The 13,950-nt window shown below is 42.2% G+C and overlaps 1 long non-coding RNA gene and 1 pseudogene across 3 annotated transcripts in view; both read left to right on the forward strand.

Moving 5' to 3' along the window:
• Positions 1-13,950, forward strand: part of LOC107182459 — a 74,341-nt gene that overhangs the window by 8,961 nt on the left and 51,430 nt on the right. The gene's annotated exons all lie outside the window — the stretch shown is intronic.
• LOC107182458 lies at positions 4,478-5,191 on the forward strand (annotated as a pseudogene).

A 13,950-nucleotide genomic window follows, 5' to 3' on the forward strand; every position in this document is an offset into this window, starting at 1 on the left:
GAGTGCGTGCGCGCAGAGGACAGGGCGGGCGCGCAACAGCGTGCTCCGGGGCCGGAGTAACCTTTTTAGCCTTCGGATCCGAATCTTCAGCCCTAGAGCTTATTCCACCCGCCCCATCTCCTCCTCTGTTCTCTATAAGTGCGTCTTTTCCACCTGCATCCCATCTGCTTCCCAGAGAGGTCCCTCTCGTGGCCCCGGGACATCCTTGGACACACTGACTCACGTGAGCGAGGGCAAGGCTGAAAGGGACAGTATTCCCGTGAAATGCCACTGAGGGCTTTCCCCTCGTCCAGCCTGCCCCTCAGACCACATTCCCCGACAGGGAGGCCGCGTTTCAGGGCCTGGATTCTGCTTCCTCCGTCTTCGCCTTAAAAATCGCTTGCATGGAGGTCGTTTTTAGTTTTGGAGGCAGAGGAAGGCGGCAGGAGCCAACTAAAATCGCGTTGGGGGTCTCTGGCTGCCCTGTTGTGTGCCACTGCCCCAGCCCCTTTCCAATGCGCTCGCTCCTTTTCAGTTGTGAAATTTGGAAGGAGGGAGTGAAGACACCCACACCTTTTCAGTTCTGAAATAATGACTCCCTTTCCCTCCAGTCTTGATTTCCATAATTTCATTACAAAACGGCTGTCAGTTATCTCTTTGGAAAAGGGAAAGCGGACTAGCAGGAGAAAATTTGGGCCGAATGAAGTTCCTCCTTTTGAAAACTTTAACCAGGCCCACCTGGACTGCTCACCTCTCAAGGGGAAAGCAGGGCAGAGAGAATTCAGGAAAAGGTGACATAGTTACATTCTGGGGAATATGAACCCCACTGCCAAGTTGTGTTTTTGATAACATGAGATCCTAAAAAGACACTTCATACTTTTAGTTGTCCCCTTGGGGCCCTAATGTTTGCATCTGAGCATTTTCAATAACTTAGAAATACTAGTGACATGTATTTTTTGTTTCTTGGATTTATTAAGGTTAGACGGTTCTACTATTAGCCACGATTCTTTAAAAGACCTCTTTAAAGTCCTGGACACGGCTCTCAGTACAATTTGCAGACATTCACCTCAAGAGACCATCACCAGCTAATATGCCGGTGGAACTTTGACCAGGCCTTTCCATAAGATGATTTGTAGACAGCTAAAGTTTAATAAAGAATGTTAATGATAAAATGTTAATGTTTAAATAGATGAGCTTTTGTTTTTAGAATCTAAGTTTGGCTTTTCTTTGAATTGTTTATCCAGCCGTTTTCCCACAGGCCTTCCTGAAGGATGGAGGGGAGAGATCACTCATTTACTTAGGGCATATGTGAGCATAAGTTTATCAAACTAGCCTTTTGGAAAACAGTAAATAAATAAACCTTGTCTATAAACACCCGTCTCTGTGGCTGTGAAAAAAAGAAAAACCGAATGACTTTCACGAAACAGTTAACGAAAATAGTGTATGGCAGCCCTGAAGCTCCTGCTCTTCCTTCAGGGTAGCACCCTTTGGTAATATGCACATATTTATACATCATGTAAATATACATATGCACAGGGTAGATGTTTATGTACATAACATAATGAAATAATATACATACCCAACTGAATTCATTTGCATATAAAAACCCATGTGTAATATACCAAACTTCTGCAATTAACAATATATTCTACGTCTTAAGAGAAGAATGAGTTTATCTTAATATTGACATGAACTTCAAAATTTCTTTTGAAATCTGAATTGTGCCAACTGTATATGACACCAAAACTTGATAAATAATATATGCCTTGTATTAATATTTTAAGCACATCCCATTTAAAAGTATTGTGAACTTAAATAACTTGTTTTATATAAAATAAAAGGGCATTGTACTTTGAATGCTCATTTAAATACGCACATTCTATAAAAATCCAGGGTTTATCTTTTTTGCCTTTTTCTCCTCGCAAATTAAATACTGTTGAAATTAAATTAAAATTAAATTCTGAATGTGGTAACAAAAAACATTAATTTTATTTTCCATTCTACTATGTAGGAAACATTTTTAAGGAGTTAATTTTATGGGCCTCTATATCATTAAAATACATTCAGGAGTTTAGTGATAATTCAAAATGTAAAAAAAAAAAATTGAAGTATGTATTTATCATTGAAATGATGTATAATATGGGATGACATGTTACTTGTTTCTTGTTTAGTTTTTTAAGTCTTTCATTTTCAAAGGCTTTTTTTTTGGTTAAAATAAGAATTCATTTTGGGTTAAAATGAATGCATTGGCAAGAATCCAGTGCTCAGTTTGGCTGAGCAAATGTAGATAAATGTTATAACTGAATGTTACACCTTAACAACTGTTTGTCCTAGCTGATAAAGGAATCAAAAAGTAAAGTTTTGAACTGTTCTTGAAAACCACAATAGGAGCTCTCTCACGTAATGAGACTTACTTTTATTATAAGATTATTTTGTTGACTTTTCTATATTTATGTAAATGTATATTTCTTTACTGAAAAAACATATACAATATTTATGGTGGCATTTATTCCCATATGTAATCTATTGCTTATTGATTTCAGAGACAGTATTTGAAAGACTGATGACTCATCACTGGTGTCTAAATATTAGTGATGAGCTTGTAAAAATTAAAATCAGTTTTAGGCTCAACTGCTTTTTGAGGTTTGTTTCTTAATCTTTTAAAATGCTTGAAGTTAAAACCATGGAAATACAAGTGAAAGTCTTTAAAAAGACTATAACTTGGAAAGAGGTGCAAACATTTTATTCTAGATGGGCTTTAAAGTCAACTGCAAAAATAAGTTAGTCTTCTATTTTAGGAAGTTTTCCATGTGATGGTGTGCTGTGACTTAAGGAAACACAGGCTATATAACGATTTGCACAATATTCATTCAAAAATTTGGATGAAGAATTGAAATGTAAAATAATCTTTTTCGTCGATTTAATTAATGAAGGGGTAAAGGCCTATTTTAGTAGGCTCAAGTTACAGACATAGAAAGACTTGTATGAATAAATATTTTGGCATTCTGTAGCCTGCAAGCAGACAGAAGTATAATGTAGCAAATAAAACTCCCCAGAACATAGGCATCCAAGATTCAATTTCATTTAAAAATTTGGCAGTTAAAGAAAACAAGGAAAAATGCTTATTAACTCAGGGCAACTGTAAAATGTTGACAGATTTCAAGTTTCATATCTAACTAAGCCCAGAAAACTGCTGGGAAGTTGGAGTACAAGTTATTCTGTCAAACCATTTTTCATAGTGAATTATCATTTCAATACTCTCACATTTAAACTCCAACTTTATAGACTAACCATTCCCCCTCCCTCCCTCTTCTCTTCTCTTCTCTTCTCTTCTCTTCTCTTCTCTTCTCTTCTCTTCTCTTCTCTTCTCTCTCTCTTCTATTCTCTCTTCAGTCTTTCTTTCTTTTAGTCTCAAGTCTATAAGCAGTTGGGTGAGGCTAGTTCAGTGAGCTTCAGAGAGACATCATGGGGGAGGTCAGTTTTAAGCCCAGTGTTTAGACATTATCAGTGCCACATCGAGTTGAGATGTATCTGTTCTCTCAAAATGTTTATTTTTTTCCTCATCCAACTACTAGTGACTTTTAACGAGAGAATCAGGCCATACCTACTGAAAGAAAAATAAATTGGAGAACTGAATTATTTGGAGAACTCAGGCCTTGCTGCTTTCTCTTCCATCTACATGTTAAGAAGAGAAAGACAGACGTGATGAAATTGGAATAATCTAGATTGGCTATCTATAGTGATTCCGTTTGTGAGAGAGCAACTCATTCTAAAAGCTATTGCATGACTCCGCATTCTCCCAGGGTTATGAGAGATGAAACACCTGAATGGACCTCCAGTTGAGACCTTTACCAGATTTAAATAAAGAGAGTTAAGGGGTCTGACTTGCCAGGTTGGGCTGAGTACAGTGATTGAAGTTATTAGATAATTGTTCACCTTCCTACTTAGCCCCACGAGAGGAGCCATACACACACATTATAAAATACTTTAAATTAATATTAAATAGTCCAACTGGGATTGCTAAGTTATTTACATTTAGCAATAGATTAAAATGTTAACATTATACATTTAATGAGTGGGAATCTTGGCCGCCTTGTATGCTCTGACTTGGAAATGGTAGTTGAACACATTTTCAAGGATCTTTCAGGGAGGACAGTTTTCTCGGTGTAATTTGGTGAATCGAAAGATACAATCCTTTTGCTTCCTGTCGGGGACAAAGATCCAGAGAAAAAGAGAGGACAATGTTATCGGTTGTAGGTGGCTCTTAGACCCAGACCCCCTTTTAAAGTAGTCTTTGGTGGAGTGGGATGAGAGTAAGCATGATTTGGGTGTAGTCTAAAGGTTATTAGTAAACATTAATTACAGGCAATTTTTAAAAAGCTATCTAGTCGCACCTAGAACGAACCATATTAATAGGCTTTCCTTTGCATATATTTCTGGAAGAATATGTCAGTATATTTTGCATTCATCTAATTAAACAGCTGAAGTATTATTCTAACACAAAGCATGAATAGTCGAAGAACAAATAAAACTGTATGCCAGATAAAAAGGAAGTATCGCTGACTTCATATTTGCTGTGATTCCGGGAAGGAGTGGCCAGGAGAAATCTACTGACCGGGGCTCTTCCCCAGAGCAGCCAGAGGTGGCCTCTGCAGATGGTTCGCTATTCACTAGACCTAGAAAACCCCACGAAATCATGCAAATCAAGAGGCTGGGGTCATTGTGTTCACTTTAAGAACACTCCTGAAACTGCCCAGGCCATCAAGGGCGTATTCGAAAAGCCCCCAAGTATCTGAAGGAGGTCCCTTTAAAGAAGCAGTGTGTGTCATTCTGTCATTACAATATGGAGCTGGTAGGTGTGCCCAGGTGAAAGTGGGCTGGACACAGGGTCGGTGGCCCAAAAGGAGTGCTGAATGTTTGCTGCACGTGCTTGAAAACGCTGAGAGCAATGTTGAACTTCAGGGTTTAGAGGCAGACCCTCTGGTTGTTGAGCACATTCAGGTGAACAAAGCTCCCAAGATGCAACATAGAACCTACAGAGCCCTTGGGCGGATTAAGCCGTCCGTGAGCTCTCCCTGCCACACTGAGCTGCTCCTCACAGAGAAGGGGCCGTTTGTTCCGAAACCAGAAGAGAGGGTGCACAGGAGAAAAAGACATCCCAGAAGAAACGGAAGAAACAAAAACTTACGGCCCGGGAGTAAATTCAGCATAAAATAGATCTAATAAAAGTAAAAGCAGAAAACAACAACCCACTACTGACGGGGAATACTTTATATTTAAAAAAATTGTTTTATTACACCAACAGAAATTATGTTCTTTTGTATTAATCTTAGAAAAAGTGAGGTAATCTTTTGGAATTTTTAATGATTTCTGTTTTAAGATGCACATAGAAATAGGGAAGTACCTGATAGTTTTAATGTTTGCTCGCACAGAAATTAAACAGATAGAAAGGTTTAATGAATAGGTGAATGAAGGATGTTTAACAAGTGGGAAGTTAGACCGAAGGTTTTACTTTTGCTGGTTACAACTGTTAGTTATCCTACACTATTTTTTTTTTATTTAAGCCTCCATAAACTTACCCAATATGAAATTTTTACAGAATCGCTAATTATTCCTCACCCCAGGCCCTTTTCAATAAATTGATGCCATCCACTGAAGATTTATGGCAAAACAAGGTAATAGACTTATTATTAGGAAGTTCTCCCATCATAAGAATTTACAAGATTTTTTTTGGAAAGAATACCCACAGAGGGATTTATTTTGCTTCTTTCCTTTCTCATTTTAGAGTTAGGGAATAATTCTTGAAGTTGGCTGTTGATCATGGTGCAGGCTGGTGAGAGGTAGCCATGTAATTTCTTTATCTTTCACCTGCAAATTACACACATTATTTTGCAGCTCAAAATAAGCATTGGCACTGAGTTGCATTCAGTGAGTGTCTTTCACAGCATTAGTACAGAACTGAGGTACAAAAGAATATTAATCTAATACATTCCAAAATTCAAATACTTGTGATTAATAAGCATTATTATCTATAAATAAGGCCCTAATGATACTTTGGCAGTGTTGTAAACACAAGAATCAGAGGCAATTATTGTCATTATTGTTCGGCAAGTACTTCCATGAATACCAAATGGGTATTGCTGTCCAGCTACTTGGCAACTAGGTTTCTATAAAGAAACAGATGTTGGCCAATCAGGACTGGCTGCTATTAACTGCCCTTAGCCCCAAATGCAGAATCCTTAAAGAAAGAAAAAGAAACCCAAGACATTAGAAACAGTTTTGACATGATTTTTAAAAACTGCCCTTTATAATAAATATAAAGCTTCTTGAAAATAATGCTGTTTCCAATACTGACTTTGGTGAATTGGCGCCATTAGCAACCATTGTGTGAGCTGGAAGCAAAGGCCTTGGTTATGAGGCTGTAGACCCAGTGTGATGATGAGATGCCCTTGAAGTCAAATCAGTGGGCAACAAACACTAGATCGCGGCTGCACGGGTAGCCCTTTAGAGAGCATGGGTGTGGCCACATCTTCATCTTGTTTCCCTCCCTCAGGCCACCCAGAGCTCGCTCACTCCTGCCTGTTAAATGGGACCAGCCTACCAGGCCCAGCTCCAACACCGCGTGCGCGCGTGTGTGTGTGTGTGTGTGTGTGTGTGTGTGTGTGTGTGTGTGTGTGTGTTGGGTGTGGAAACTGCTACAGTGCAAGTTAAAGCAAGTGCCTCACGCTCATAGAAAACTGGCCACAGGCCCCTGGCCACACACTTACTTTGCGCTCTGTGTCTTAGAGCCAGGGCAGACCAGCTTTGCCTGTGTCCATGAGCAGATCTTCGCTTGCAGTCTTAGTAAATGCAATGGCATTGGTAACAGCTAATGTGGTTTTGTGGAGAAAAAAAATGTTTCATATACATTTTCCTAAGGGATAGGTGCCTTAAGCATTGAATACAAATTTATTGTCTATTTTTTAAATTTTCTTGTGCTAAAACCTTATGCTTTAAATGTCACAGGTCTGTACAGGGGTTGAGAAAGCATTGAATTGGTTTCCCAAAACTTTGGGGAGGAGGAATGGGTGTCGTGGGATAAGTGATGTTGAGAAGAAGCAACCTCTTTGCCAACCACTGTTGTTGGCTCTCAATTCTAGTGGGCCCTGTTCTTCATGGAGAAGGAGTTGTTAAATGGGACACACCTATTGGAGGTGAGTGAGACTGCCTAGTATGGACTCCTCCCCCTTTACCCCTCACCCAACAGACATCTCTTTATGGTCACTTTAAGTTTGATGGGATTGTCCCTTTGATCCTCAGGGAACCAAAACCAAAGGGATTCCTGGGAGGGGAACCAGAGGGAGGCTCTGAGATTTTCCTCCAGCTCCTTCTGAACATATTCTTGCCACCTCAGCCTGGACTTTGTCATGGGAACAAGGTAGCCACAGGCAGGGCAGGCAGCTGGACTCCAAAGCCATGTCCGACAGGGGCAGTGGGGCTTTCATCCGGACCCTCTCCTCTCTCTTCCCTGAATGGGCTGGAAGGAGAGCAGTCCACTGGTGCCATCGCTGGGTCTGGGGAGGTCAGAAAAGTGAACTCTTCCAAGCAAAGCTTTTCTCATTCTCATGCCTACTGACTCAAAAGAGAATTTCTCTAACAATAACACAGATAACAATAATCACAATGACACAGTATTACTGAAGACCTGCCATGTATTAGGTATGAAAACATGTGCCATGTGGACGCTGTCCCGTGTAAGCCTTTAAGCACCCTTTGAAGTTCTGCTCGCACCGGGTTTGACAGATGAGTCAACCGAGGCATCTGAGGACTAAGTCGCCATGTGGTGGTGGCACCCAATTTGAACCTTGGTCCTATCTCTTAGAGACAATGTGCTTTTCAAAACAAATTTAAATGTTTTTATTTCTTTTTAGAGAGGAAGGGAGAAGGATAGAGAGACAGAAACATTGATGAGAAACAAACATCTCTACTCTCTACTGGGGGTTGAGCCCACAACTGGGCATGTGCTCTGACTGGGAGTCAAACCAGGGACCTCTTGGTTCTTGGGTTGACAGTCACTGAGCTACACTAACAAGGTGAAAATGTGCTGTTTTTATTTTATTTATTTTAGAGAAAGAAAGGGAGATAGATAGATAGATAGATAGGTAGATAGATAGACAGACATCCCTGACCAGGGATCAAACCTACAACCTTAGCGAATGAGAATGATGTTCTAACCAACTGAGCTATCCTGGCCAGGGCAAGACAATGTGCATTTAATAGCACTGCTTTACTGTTTTCCAAATGTTGGAGGCCCCTGCTGCTTTCTCACCTTTAGGGACACTCATGCTAGCTGGCAAAGCAGCCATGTGGTATTTGTGAGTGCAGGGCACTGCTAGTCTTATTCACAACAATGTCTCCAAGGCCCCGAGGCTTGCTTACCCACTGTGTCACAGCCAGCCCCATGGCCGGCCCTCTGAGCTGCTGAGAGCAGGACCCGGCTCACCATGCTAACCTGAAATGATGAACACAATTTGGTCTGGATGGTCCATTTCCACTGAAGCAGAGCCAGTCACAGGGTCTCGGAAAGTGCATGTGTGCACAGCTACAAACTCCTGCGTTAGGTATACATGCGGTACATGCCAGCTTCGCTGATAGGAGTGCCTGGGGAGGCACGGCCTCTGAGCAGGGTGGCTACTGACTCCGGTGGGACAGCCTGTGGGCTGCTTTCGCTGGCTCACCCCTCAGGTGCTCAGCTTGCCAACACCTTTGCAGGAACGTGTGACACCTTCGCAGCCATGGGCAGGGCCACTGCCTTATTTGGGGGCCCAGGATAAAACAGTGCGGTGGGTAGGAGTGCTGTGAGGTTAGGTGGGCTCCTCACCGTGCTGGGGGAGGGGCAGGGTGTGCAAATGCCGGTTCCCAGACAGAGGGAGCCAAGGCTTTGCTCGGGTCTGAGGGGAGAGTCAGTTGTGCGACTTTGTGAAACATGGGTGCTCCCCTGACAGCTGGTTTACGCCCCAAAGGGAGTAAACCTCAATGATGATTTCCCAAAATGAAATCATTGCTGCCACTCACCCCTAAAGGGCAAAATGTTATTTGTGAAAATTAAAATGAAAAGGTTACTTGGCTCCCAGCAAAATGACTCTCACCCATTAATTAATTCGTTATTAATGAATTAATATGCTGACTCACTGCAAGAAATCAGGGCAGTTTATAGTAACCCACGACAGAGAAAAACCCCCGTGGAGAGGGAGCCGGTAAACCAGAGGCGGCTCACACATGCCCTCGGTGCTGCCCTCCCGGGGCGAGGCCAGAGCACACAGCAGCCCAGAACGGGCTTACTCTCTTTGTAGCAAAAACATAAAAAAAATTAAAAAAGGGTTTTACAATAAGCTATCAATGTTAACTTTTATTTAAAAAGCCACAGTTTTCAAGATGAACTGTCAATTACATCTGACTTGAATATATTTCCCAAATACCTTTGATGTATCTAACCTCAATGAAAATGTTCTGAGAGGAACTTACTAGGACATCTTTTGTACTAAAAATAAAAAAGTGGATCTTGAGTCCATCAGAATTTAATATCAAAGAAACAGCACGATGATATTCTGTGACAATTTTTAATGCTAACAGTTGGCATTTTACTGCCTATATTTACTTCCCATAAGATAATTTGACAGTTTCTTCCCAATATGTCCCAGGAAATCAATAAATTATGTTTTACTGTTTCTTCTCCTTCTTTTGTTTAGGTAGTTAAGAGGCAGACAGTATAGAGAGCTCAGCACAGTCCCTTGCATTCAGGGCATGTGAATTCGTACACTGAGCCACAGCTAACTCAGCGATTGTTGCCTCATGTGGCTCTTACGGTATCAGTTTTCTCATCTGTTAAATCAGGGTCTGGGATTTAGTTGATTTTTAAATTGCCTTCTAGTCATAAAATTCTGTGCTTTGAATTTTCTGTCATCGGGGGAATCCATTAATGTAAGCATGGTTTTTAAATATCTAGCTCATTTTATTTGAGATAGAACTTACATGTGAAGAAGAACACAGGGCATTCTGTTATGCGGTGTAAATCAATAAAATGAAAATATGTCCATTGACAACATTTGTATTTTCACCTAATACAGAGCTGTGCCATCTCTTTGAATACAATGCACTTTTATGCCCCATTAAAGCATGCTTGACGTAACTTTCAACTACTTGCAAATGCTGAGAAGTTGAAAAACATAACATTTACAAAAGATACATCTGGTGCATATTTATATGACTTCGGATAAGGAATCATTTAAATACTGCTGAGCCATCTCCATATTAGGAGAAAAGATATTCCATGTCTATGTGAAATCACTAGTAAAATACATGGAGGTTTAAATTTCTACTATGCATTTCTTAACTTGACACATGTTAAACATATGGAAATATTGATCAGGGCTTAAGTTATCTGAGTTGTTGGAATTGCTTCTTCCCTGAAGTTTATAGATTACATCATTAAAGCTAGTGTAGAATTAAGTTTTGAAAAGGGTTAAAAGTAGCACTTTCTATTAGAAAACTGTTTTTTTGGGGGGGGCAGAAATTCTTAATCTGGGGTTTATGGGCCCGTGAAGCCACAGAGGTGAGCCCACAGAGGTGAGCTTGGGCTCCGTGACCTCTTGAGTTTATTTGCAAACATTTGTGTACGTCTATATGCATATGGTTGTTTTTTCCTGGAGAAGACCTAACTCACATCAGTGTCTTAAAGAGGTTTATGTCCCTGGAGGAGTGGGAAGACTTGGACCATAGGAAGTCCTTGGGCTTTCCCCTTACTAGTCAGTCGTCTAACCGACATTCTGCAGTGCCTGCCTCTGCAGGCCTCACCTGTGAAGCACAAGGGCTGCACGAGGACTTCCCTAGTCCAGAGCCAGAACCTCAACTCCATCTCCTCGATACTTAAGCCACCAACACCCTCAGGGTTGCCCGACTGACTGCCTTCACTGTTAGGCTGCTCCTGCGCAGTTTCCGTGCAGAGCAGGGCCTGGGTCATGCGGGAAGCGTGCAGGAAGCAGCACCCTGGACGCTGCGGCCCCTCTGGAATCCATGTGGTGTGGCATCCGAAACAGAGCTGACACCCTCCGGCTCACACACACTGGAATGAATGTTACAGGCCGTGCTTTAAGCTGAGAGACGTAAGAAAACCAAGGCGAAGGACCCTCTGTTCCTCACTGTGTAGAAGGGAAAGAAGACAGCCATGTAAGTGAAGGCGTTCGCATCTCCTTGTCAATTTCTTATCTGTTGTCAGCTTGAATGATTTCTAAATCAGAGGAATGCTGAAGATCTGTTTTCCCATCACTTCTGAGCCTAAGGAATTTGGCGCTGGACTTCTGAGCCAGGAAACAGCCCTGTTTTGAATTCAGAGGCTCTGCTGCTGAGCGCAGATGCCAGGCTGATGATAGGCTCAGCGTGAGACTTCACTCTGGGGGTCAGGGCGGGCCCCGGGGGTGGGCAGATGAGGAGGCGCAGCGTGGCCCGGAGTCTTCAGATGCAGGGCAGGTTTCGGGACATGGTCAGCGAGGCGAGACCCACCGTTATTAAGTAGACTGTTGTAGTGGGCACTACCGGCTTCAGGGTGTGAGGAATCTCTGAATTTCTGTATATTTGACTTGGTGTAGCTTCAACATCTACCCAGCTTTCTAAGGTTTTCGCTTCCCAGTTCCTATGGAATCATATGGACCCACCTCCCAAGCTGATCTGACCCATTGTGAAGAAGGTGGTATCTGAGAGGACCGAGTGGGGGGTGTTCCCCAGATTCTTTTCTGAGCCCTTCAGGTTGGTCATGTCAGTGCGGCAGCTGCGGGACGACCCTGCACCACCCTGCAAACCAGCCCAGCCTCAGGCAGGCGCCACCCTCTGGGCATCCTTTTCTTGCCCCCAGCCATGTTCTGAATTGCAGATCCGGTAGAACTCTTCCAATACACTGAGAGGTGGAACTTCTTCTGACTTCCCATCCCCGTGAGACTATTTTCCTGGGAGGTGGCTTGAAAGGGTCCTATAGCTGAGCTGTCAGCTGTCGTGACCTCCATAAGAAATGACTTAAATCCCATACAGTCTGATGTACTGGCCACGCCGGGACATTGGACATTGGGATTGGTTTATTAGTAATTCATACTTCTGATAGTAGACAGAACTCTTTACAACCAATTGAAATGACAAAAATAAGTAAAAAGACACAATTAAGGATTGAGACTATCACAGAGCAAATTTTGATGAGGAATGAAAACAAAAGTATATATTTTTTTCTAAATTACCATCACCCCGTGCTCCAAAGCCTTATCGGAACCAGGCATGCATCCAGCACAGAGGGTTCCCCACGCAATTACATGACTGATCTGCCTCTTCCCGTTACTCACCTTGATGGAAACCGCAAGATACCTTGACTCAGATCAAGTGCCACGTAATGCCTCGGGGTGGGAGGTCAGAGTAAACCTGGCTAGTGGTGTTGCGTTTTCACTTTGGGAGAAGGGGAAGAAAGGACTGCCAGCTTTTGATGCCATTTGCCTCTGTTGGAAGAGCTGTCCACTGTGTCTCCCAACCCACCCAGCAACTCAGGCTTGGAATGACATTGAGCTTTCTACCCAGAGTGTCCTCGTGGGAAACCCGTCTAGCACACTGAGAAAGCAACTGCCATAAATGGAATGCCATGCCACTGATAATTCTAGCTGGTTTAGGTTAGCTATTGCTCCTTCAGTCCACAATACACCTGTTTACTATTTGACTTCAGTATCATAATGACTTTGGAAGAAGAAACAAAATAAGTGTGTCAAAAGCTCCTTAGGAAAAAACAGTCTCACAGGTTGAAAGTGTTCACCTTCCCAGTGAATCAAGGCTGCAGAGATTGTAAGACCTCCATGGGAGGGCAGGTGAGAAAGAAACAAACAAAAGAAGGATTTCTGATCCTCTTTGGCAGTCTCCTTATTCCGATTTTCAAGTCCCTTCCCGGAGGCCCTGGTGCTCCCGCTATACCTGACATTCATTATTTTAACTTGAAAACAAACACAATGTGTTTGTCATGATAGGTGTTTGGTTCAGTAGCAGTATCGGCCCTGGAACTGGGGATGGCACTCTGCCTTGGAGACCTGACACACCTGCCTGGGTGAGAATTGAGACCCCTCCACTCGGCTTCCAGTCTGGGCTCAGCCTAGAGAATCTTTGCTTAGCTCTCTTGAACTTCTATATGTTAACTTCATTAATTAATTTTTTATGTGACTTCCAGGGCAGTTTTACTAAATAAAAGTGAAACAAAATAGATGAAAAAACCCCCGGATGTTCTGCCACCTTGCTGCCCTCCAGCAAAGGCACTGAGCCCAGGGCTGAGTGACCCTTCCATAGGCGTCCTTTAGAGGACATGACCACGACACCACAAAAATGACCCAGGGCCGTTCGGAAACTACATTCTTACGTGCTGGGCTGGAAAATATTATCATCCGATACATAGAAACATTTCTTCTTCTTTTTTTAACCAGTTGTTTTCAGACCAGTATAGGTCTTAAATGTACTCTTTGCTCATGTCGTCAACCAGAAAGGTTTTTCTGATGAAACAGATCACTGAAGGGTCAGGGAAAGTGCTTTTAAAGATAAAATTCTCCATAAGAAAAGGCATGAACAATTAAATCATCCAAGTAATGTGGCATGGGCTATTAAATTATCTCTTCAACTTGGGGACCAGTTGGTGAGCATTCACTACGCAGTTCTGAGTTTTCATATTATAGATCCAGAATTTAAGAAAAGCCATTTTGCTAATAATCTGCTATGAGGAAGGGGTGCAAATTAATTTTCACATTGAGGAAAGCCCATCACGTAGCTATGTTCTTAAACAGCTGGCCTGCCTGGACCGAAATGAGTGATACTCAGCTATACATTTCAGCGAAGTTGGTGAACCAGTTAACTCAGTAAACTGGGTGAAGCAGGGCTAGATTTTAAAACATGAATTGAATGGCACGAGTATGCTGAAAATCCAGA

This window comes from Myotis davidii, unplaced genomic scaffold (genome assembly GCF_000327345.1).
Source record: "Myotis davidii unplaced genomic scaffold, ASM32734v1 scaffold336, whole genome shotgun sequence".
NCBI lineage: Eukaryota > Metazoa > Chordata > Mammalia > Chiroptera > Vespertilionidae > Myotis > Myotis davidii.